The following is a 9319-nucleotide window of genomic DNA, read 5'->3' on the forward strand; positions in this document are numbered from 1 at the left end:
TAGTCATTTTGATTTTGGTAGTAGGAGTTTCCTTTTTTTTTTACTCCAAGTTCAACATAGTTCAGAAACGATCTTTACTTTACGAAATATATGAATAATTTGTTGCCACTGTTTAGATTTTTTCTGAAAATTTTTGTAATTTTCAAAAGGTTTGCTTAATTTTTATTTATTGTTTTCTTTTTGAACGAAACAGGCCTTTCAATGTATTGAAAAGAATATACATGAAGTGAGAGATAGGGCAGCATATTTTAAAAAGTACAATACTGTATATTTTAATATTTTCTCTCATGTTTTTAATGCCTTTCCTCAGAAAGATATATCACCACAACTTTATAAATAACAAATTATGTATTAAAAATGTGTGAAGGACGAAAATACCATTATTACTATGTATTATGCCACGTTTTCTATCTTTAGAAGGGGTCGGCCAGTCATGGCATGTTCGAAAGCTGCCAAGGTGATGGAAAATAGGTCACTGGCGTACTGAATTACAGTATAATGCTAACTAGACCTGTTTGCAAATAATCGCAAGTCTCTTAAAACACTTTTATGCAAGAAGTTAATATTTCCGTTCTTTGTTATCCCACTCACTTTAACAGCGGGTTTCGAGGTTTCTTGCGTGTACCTGAAGAGATGGTGTTTGCTCTGATAAACAGGACATTAAAAAACCGTACCGTTTATTATTGTTAGCGCGTGTTATCAATGAAATTATTGCGCAATATGCAGCCAAAAGTAATAGAGAAAATACTTGTGCAACCGGAATTTTTGCATGGATTTCGATGACAGAGCAGACAACATATTTTATTGATATACTGTATATGTCCACAACAATATACACGTCTGCAAGTTACTAGGAAGTAAAATACAGGTACCTAGCGTCATCTGTTCAACAACACTTGAACCGTTTCTACAGACTATGAAGAATATTTCTTCACATACAATTGACTTAAGAATTGTTAAACCTGACGTTGATATTTGGACAACTCAAGATGTGAATTTCTTATTACATATGAGAAAACTATCTCTATGTTTAATAAGAAAATCACCACGAACAGCGAATTCCGTTGTCTTCACTCTATTTTACACTATGGCTCAAAATATGTTCGGGGGTATTGCAAACCACCATGAAAAAAACTCGATAGCTAACTATTGAACTTAGATACCCTTGTACTGAAATAATCGAATGAATGCACTACATTATAAGTCGATGTAGCATCTTTCAGACTTCGGATTTAAATAAGATTGATTAAGTTTTTCCAGTTCATTGTTTTCAAACTTCTTTTGCCAATATATACTGCTCTCAAAAGTATCCCGACACAAGTCGGTTTCACATTGACTTTACTTCCACTTATTACAGTAGCATGTTGTCCACCCCCTCCCCCTTTAACCGCTAAGTGACACTTTACACCAACGAACGATAAACTACAGCGGGTATAATCCTCCATTACTCCTGTAGAACAGTGACCAGTTGAACTATCGATGTGGAAACTGTTGGACTGCGTCCTCACCAGATGTTCCAGTTCTTCCATGAAAGTTCCATAAAGTTCAAATGGGAACTCTACACCAGCCATTTCAACTTTTGTACATTCACGTCCATCAACCATTCTGGACTAGCATGGACGTTATCTTGTTGAAACAATCATGGGCATGTACCAGAGAACTGCCACAGCATTTGTTCTTGATATTCTAATGATAATACTTCAGAATATTATAGACAAAATTACTATAATTACTTGCATGAACTAACTCTGAAAATCTTAACGAACTATCAGGAATTTAGGATTCATATACCGTATAATGTTTTAAATAAGATCGCCTTAAATAACGAACTGCTTTCTTATCACAAATTATTTCATACGATTTAATTATGTGCGTATATATATATATATATATATTTCGTTCATTTTATGAAATGTATGAAAATCTGTAGACCCGTGCCTCTTGGGAAAGCTAAAGCTGGAGCATGTATATGCCCACAGACAACAGTCTGGGCCGTTTTAACGCATGGGCGCACCCAGCAGACGCCAGGGTCCTCGGCCTACTGGAGGCCTCACTTGTTGATCTTAAATAATTTTTTTAAAACGCTCTCTGTCTGTCCCATATGTTTGCGGTCGAAAGCACCGCAAACATGGAACATAATGATATACGAATAATGTTTTTGCTTTCTTTAAATATTTTAAAGTGCCGAAAATATTAATATTTAGAAAATAATTAACAAATTTAATTCTCTCTTATGATTATAAATTAATAATGATATATATAATTATATATTATGCAGGGTGTTTCAAAAATGATGGTCAATAATTTACAAACTAAAATAAACCAAAAAGTCCCAGTGAACATCAAGCCGCAAATGAACCGTTTTCGAGTTAATGCACATTTTCTGTTAAGATCCGCCACTGACTATGAGAGCACTAGTTCGGCAAAAAGCTGTAAATCTAAGGGTGGTTTTATTAAACATAAGATAATACATTTTTAATTTTTGGTTTCAATACCACAGGATTTTACAGATGTCACATGTTACAGGATGTTCTTTCGAATACCCTTTCCTCAACATCAGGTGTTATGCTTCTGGGTCTACTTGCTCGTACTCCATGTGTGAAGCGCTCATGTTCTCTAAGGCGTTGATGTACCCTGATGAATGTGCGGCTGTTGGGCTACCTTCGGCGGGGAAATGCTTCCTGTTATAAACGTGCAGTACGAGTGCACTGCCGTTGGCTTTACCATACATCATGTCCGCATAGTCTTCATTGCTGTAACATCTTTCCATGTTGACTATCCTTTGACAAGTACTAGTATGCCTGCTGCGTATCAGATAATTGAGAGAGGGGAAACAGAGAGAATGAGCATAACCTAGCCTAAACAAACAAGTCAGTGGTGGATCCCAACTCTGTACAGATCATTGTACATGTCCATTGACAACAGTTTGCCAACTGTTGTCAATGGACATGTACAATGATCTACTCTTTATGTCCATTACATTATTTGTAGACAGGCACGAATTCGTGGTTTCAGTTGTAGATAGTAGCTAATAACTTAAACGACGTAAAATGTATTTTTATGCATAGTTGATTTCTGAAAGTACGTTGCTGTAATTAATTAACTATATAGTAAAGTACGTTTGTTATTTGAGAGTAAAATAGACTGTTTTAAAATAGTTTTTTTTTTCAAGTTATATATTGCATGTCTATGACTGAAATATAGGTACTGAAATATAGGTATGTCTATGACTGAAATATAGGTTATATAAAGGTACTGTCTATGACTGAAAACGTGAATTCGTGCCTGTCAACAAATAATGTCTGTCCTTTTCGGTGAGTACGCTCTGGCGTAGATTTTCTTTATATTAAATGATATAAATGGCATTTTTGTATGTTCTGCATTTTGTAGAGTACTGTCTATCAGTGTTCTATATTTGTAAATGTTTACAAATGCTAATAGGATCTATCTCTCAGCCTAACATCTTCTTTCTGCGAGTCCCTGGCCTTTGACCGTGATGGAACGGTTGCAACTTTACTTATTTAGTTACGCTGTATTCATCTAGTTGCAATAAAGACTCTCTCTCTCTCTCTCTCTATCTAGGACTCATACTCTTGAAGAAGACCCTCGCGGGTAGAACAGTAAATATAATCCTCATTCTCCCTACACCCTGTACAAAATACCGGGTTCGAATTCCGTTAGTGACGCTAGGAATTTTTATGGGCTTTTTTTACAGTTGGCTCAGGTAGTTGGTCTCAGGTGAGGATATCAAGGGTTTTCGTCTAGCAAACAGGCAAATCGACCCAAAGAATACACGCAATTTACAGATGCAATATACCGATATTTCATAGAGTTAGTTGCTCTGGCGCTTAACACAAAACAAACAAACTCTTGAGAGAGAGATTCAGAAGCTCGGCTCAGATTGTCTTTAATACTCGTAACTCACAAGAACCCAGTAGATCTGCTGGAAACCGTCAGAACCTCCATCACCAATCTAAAGATTGCTTGCACCCTTCTTTCTTGAAAGGTGAAGTGTTTGTGGATGCACAATAAAGCTGACTCTATAACAAACAAACTAGAAACCATCATAATTATATTTACATGTTAACGTTATTGTCCATACAGCAATTACTGTTATTTTATTTATTTATTTTTTTGTACTTGTCTTTCACAGCATCACATAGATTGGAAAAACGTGGCGTTCCTTAGCCGTGAAGGGATAGGTGTATATTTTTATGTACCATAATTAAGATTATATTATTTTATATTATATTACGTGAACGTACTTTGCACATTGGAAAGCACAGCAACATGTAACTAAATATGGCAATGCAACGCATGCTACACTATTGAACAGTATCAAGGCCGTCGTTCCCATTAGGAGCTTTAAGCGCTGTGCCCAGGGAGTTTTAGGGTCTACAAAAAAATAGGGGCCCGAAAAAATATAATTCAAACAGAATTCAACGATTTTATTTCGAAAAGAAAATTCTACAAACAAATTTTTTAAATACGGATTTCTAAGATAAATTTTTTTCTTCAGCTTTTTCTGTTAGTAAAATCATTAACAACGACATCAAAATTCGTATTGAAAGAAAGGGCTGGAATAAATACTGCGTAAATAACTTTAATACGAAACTTATCGAAACGCTTTGGAATTTCTTTAAAAAAATTTTAGATTTAAAGCAGGGGCATTTTGTCTAGACAAAATTCCATCCTGATATCATTGCTGAATTCTTCAGTGATCCGGAGTAGTTGCTGGAGTTGCTTTTCGGTTGCCCAGTATGGCCTACGAATACCAAATGAAGAGTATCTAGAACCTAAGAAACTAAAAGCTGGTCTTGGACCTAGGCAGAGTGCCTATGATATATGAACACCAAAATACGGTTCCGGACACTATTTAATTAATGGTGCATTTTATTGTATTTAAAATGATATTTCAAATATTAATACACTGTGTAGTATTTAATGTGCATAAATATATTCTATAAAGAAGAGAAGTGGGTAAACTAGGGAAACAAGCTTTTAAATATATTTAGTATGGCCTTTTTTTCAACAAGAATGAAACTGATAAAAACTGAAGATTTCCTTTGGATTCCTTTTGTTTCTATCAATGTTGATAACGTTCTAATCAGCTTCCAGTTTTAATTAATTGACACATGGCATGACACTGTCCTTCGAAGAACAGAACAAAAACTAGATATCAACTCTTTCTCAATGTCTGCTTGACTAATTAGCTATCTTTTAATGTTGGAATTTTCGCCTTTGTTGTGCACTTATTAGATAAAATTAAATACAATAAATTTTAGATAAACTTAATAATTTAAAAACAATTTTTTTCTAATTCCTTCTGTGTATCTCCATTACTGCGGGGATAGCGTATCTCCGGTAGACAACTACCGTTTTAAGATTGTCACAATCTGTGCACAGTTACCGTAAACAGTGGTGTATTCGGACCGGAACTTTTTTCTAAATGTCATAATAGAAAATCATTAAATTTATACACCTAATATTATGAAACAATGGCATAATCAAAGGGGAGGGAGAAATATCTATTTTACCCATTGCTACTAAAAATATATATTAATAGTAATCTTTAAAATTAATAGATTTCCTTAAAAATTTATTTAAAAACAAAAATATAAATTTCGCAATGAAACTTGAACGTTTTTTACTAAAGTACAATGTGTTAGAGAAAGAGATCCAACGAACGAGATATACTGTGATGAGTGCGAACGTGCATTTTGATTCGCCATGGGCTGAACGCTAGAACTGGTTGTTCTATGAACCGTGAGTCTGAAGGCTTCTATTTTTTTTTTAGCAATACACCTCTGATCGTAAACAGCAAATCAGTTAACTGCTAATTAAAACTGAATATTCTATTTATAATCTTTGAAGTAATAAATAAATAATGTTTAATATTATTACAAAATAGTATAAAACATTTATATATTTTATGATTTCTGAACATTAACTAGTAATTTTTTAAAACCTATTAAGGTTTTAAAAAATTACTAGTTAATGGTGCCTTTTGTATGCATTAAAGAGTTCTTCTTAAAACCTAGATGCAGGCCTGACATAGCCGAGTGGTCAGGGGCGCGAGTAGAGTAGCACGCTGTAGGCGTTCTCTTTTTCTCTCTGGCTGAAACCTATTGCTAAAATTTAGCTAGCTAAAGCCAGCCAATATTTCCTACTTTAATCAGTGTTTGATTTAGGGCCTCTGACTGCTAATGGAAGTTCCAAATCCGGTTAGAAAACTCAGTAGGGTGACACAACTCACTCCAGACACTAGTAATGGTTAAGGAATTTTTAATAAAACATTCATTACACAATTTACACTAATGGGATTTCACAATATCAAATTCAATGAAGTACTATTTCTATATATGTTAATCATACTAAAATTATAGAAGCAATTATTCATAGTAAATCCAAGCTACTATTCATCACACAACAAAATTTCTATTCATTTATGGTCTAGGGACTGTCTTTACAATCACCATAAAGTACCTTTCTTCCTAGAGTTCAGACTCATTCCATTTTTAATTACTATTTTGTACAAAGTCAAGGGTTTTTAGGAACACCGATTGCCTCTTAAGGGGTTCTTTTTAGCAAATTATTATTATTCCTCAGGACAATAGTTTAGAGGAACGTCCTTTAGAAAAATTTCTATTTACAGTTCCCGTCTTTGTTTGCCAAGACGGACCAGTCTGCTAAACACGGTATTTCTTCCATTTCGAATCTTTTTGAGCCTCTTATGCTTTTCCCCTTCTTATCTCGGGATCTCCAACCCTTACTCTTATTCCTGAAGCTTCCAAAATGTTCCTCATAACTTTATGAAACTTTCTTTTGGACTTGACGTTTACCCACATTTCGAAAGTCGATCCTCTCTTTCCCCTCTAACTTAACTTCATCCCACGTCGCTAGTTAAGACCACGGCTCTAAAATTCTCCGCGGCTGCTCCTACACGCGACTAAACTTCTTAATATCTCATTTGACTTTCATAACTCCCTAAAAACACCACTCCAAATTCACCTAAAACTGCATCCCTTCCCTTTTTCTTGTTTAATCCTTTTTAATCCGATCTGCCCTTGGCTATCTTACTAACCTTACCAAATGTTTCTTCCTAGAATAGAAGCAACAATAGAAGTACGTGTTTGCCCCTTTTTATTTCCCTTATCCATTTGATCTTTTCACTGAGAGAGAGAGAGAGAGAGAGAGAGCTAATACAGCTCTACTTCTCAGACATTTCTCTTTCCCGCACTTCTATTGAAGTAGGTTCCACGTATAGCTTCACATCATGCTTCCATAGTAAGCGAACTCTTACAACACGCTCTTTGAGTGGACCGGGGTTCAAGCCTGTGGCTGCTAAATACGATTAACATTTGTATTGATTGATTTATTGTAAACTCCACTGACATGGTGGTAGTGCCGGAGTATAAACAAGAACATTTTTTAGACCTGACGTAGCCGAGTGGTCAGGAGCGCAGTGCAGTAGCACACGCTCTTTGAGTGGACTGGGGTTCAAGCCCGTGACTGCTAAATACGATCAACATTTGTATTGATTGATTTAGTGTAATATCCACTGACCTGATGGTCGTGCCGGAGTATAAACAAGAACATAAGTGCTGCCTTCGTCACTGTTTCAAACTTATTCAAAAGTTCGCTGTTTCATCATTCTATGAATCATGCACTTTCTAAGCCGAACAAAACCACTAGCAAAACTACTGTGTTGCCTGATCCGCTAACTCTGGGGAACTTGACAATTCTAATGCACTCCCTGTGAGACGTTTCGGAGTATCGAGCTGGAATATAACACTAGCCATTGTTCGTCTAGTTCAGAGAAATCAATACAGCATCATACTCATAAATAAGTAATTGTTTCAGGTCTTTGCCTTGTGTTTTAGCCAGAATAAATTAAATTTTTTGGCCTTAGCATGTGTTCACTGTTGTGGAACCTTTGCAACATTTGGACAGATAAGATTTTTTTTTTAAATATGGCCAGCACAGCGAAAAAATTTCACAGTTCTGGCTTTCACATAACGATTTTTCTCTTTCACTCACAGTGCTGACTTTGGCACAAAGATCGTTCAACTAAAGAAAATTGAATAACGTAGTTAGTTTGTTATTTTTAACACCAGGATTACTTTTACGATAAATGGCTAGAAAATTCTAGATTTTAAACTTTTTCATAAGTAAATAATGTATAAACATTTTAAAACACGTTCTTTTTAATGAAAGTAAATGAAATTAAAATATTCACGAACGATTAATTATCTAATACTAATGAACTGAGCAGCAGTATAATTTCCAGTAGTTAATTAATTATTTTAATTTAACTTATTTTATTTAATTTTGCTTATATACAGGCGACACTAGTTCTTTGTGAGCAAAATCTTGCTGTAGTTACACCACGATTTTGGTGTAATTGCAGCACACAGTAAAAAAAGTTTTTAATTTTGGTTTAATCATCTTGTATTAAAACTAAACTATTCCATTTACAATTATAATGGCTCAATAGATAATACTGAAGTGATGCAGATATACAAATGCTGATGATTTCTTCATTTTACCATAGTGAAAATAATAATGTTATTACTGTGCATCATTTTATTAAACGGTGTAATAAAATGATGTTATTACTGTGCATCATTTTATTACACCGTTTTGAAGCAGTAAAATACCTATGATGAACAACTCAGATTCTTCTGTTACAGCAAGCACTTTTTCCGAGCAATAAGAACTTCCTTGTATTTTCTGCGTTTTTACTTAATTCATACCAATTGTAGTTGATATCGTTGTTCAGAAATTCTGTATGGTTGTTTTACATATATTTCCGAAAGTATTGCAAAGAAAAATTGATTTTGCTTGATTTCTTAACTTTTTTCCTAGTTATGGTGAATAAGAAAGAGGAAGTTTTTGTCTATAAAACAGATAATTATCATGTATAAGGAAACAATTTGCCAGAATTATTTGGACACAAGATATAAATAAATTCTTATTGCCTTTTCCTGTTACTAGTGGATAATTTTTTATCATCAAAGTACAAGAAACATAGTTAAGATTTTCGCGAAGATCGTAACCATGTTACGGTCTTCGCGATAGCACAATGCTTGCGATCGTTTTCTTTCCGAGACTAACATGGATTCGAATCCCTTTAGGACGGTTGAATTTTTTTATTTTTAATTACACCCTGTAGTCGAATTAGCTGGTTTGGAGTGAAGATTGCACGTTGTTTACAACCTGGAAACTCGAACATTTCAGACAGCAAAACAGTCAAACTGACCACGGGATAGATGCAATTTACAGACGTAATACACTGACGATAATTAGTTTTTTTTTT

Source organism: Mastigoproctus giganteus, chromosome 3 (genome assembly GCF_048544385.1).
Source record: "Mastigoproctus giganteus isolate SK-2022 chromosome 3, ASM4854438v1, whole genome shotgun sequence".
NCBI classification, from domain to species: domain Eukaryota; kingdom Metazoa; phylum Arthropoda; class Arachnida; order Uropygi; family Thelyphonidae; genus Mastigoproctus; species Mastigoproctus giganteus.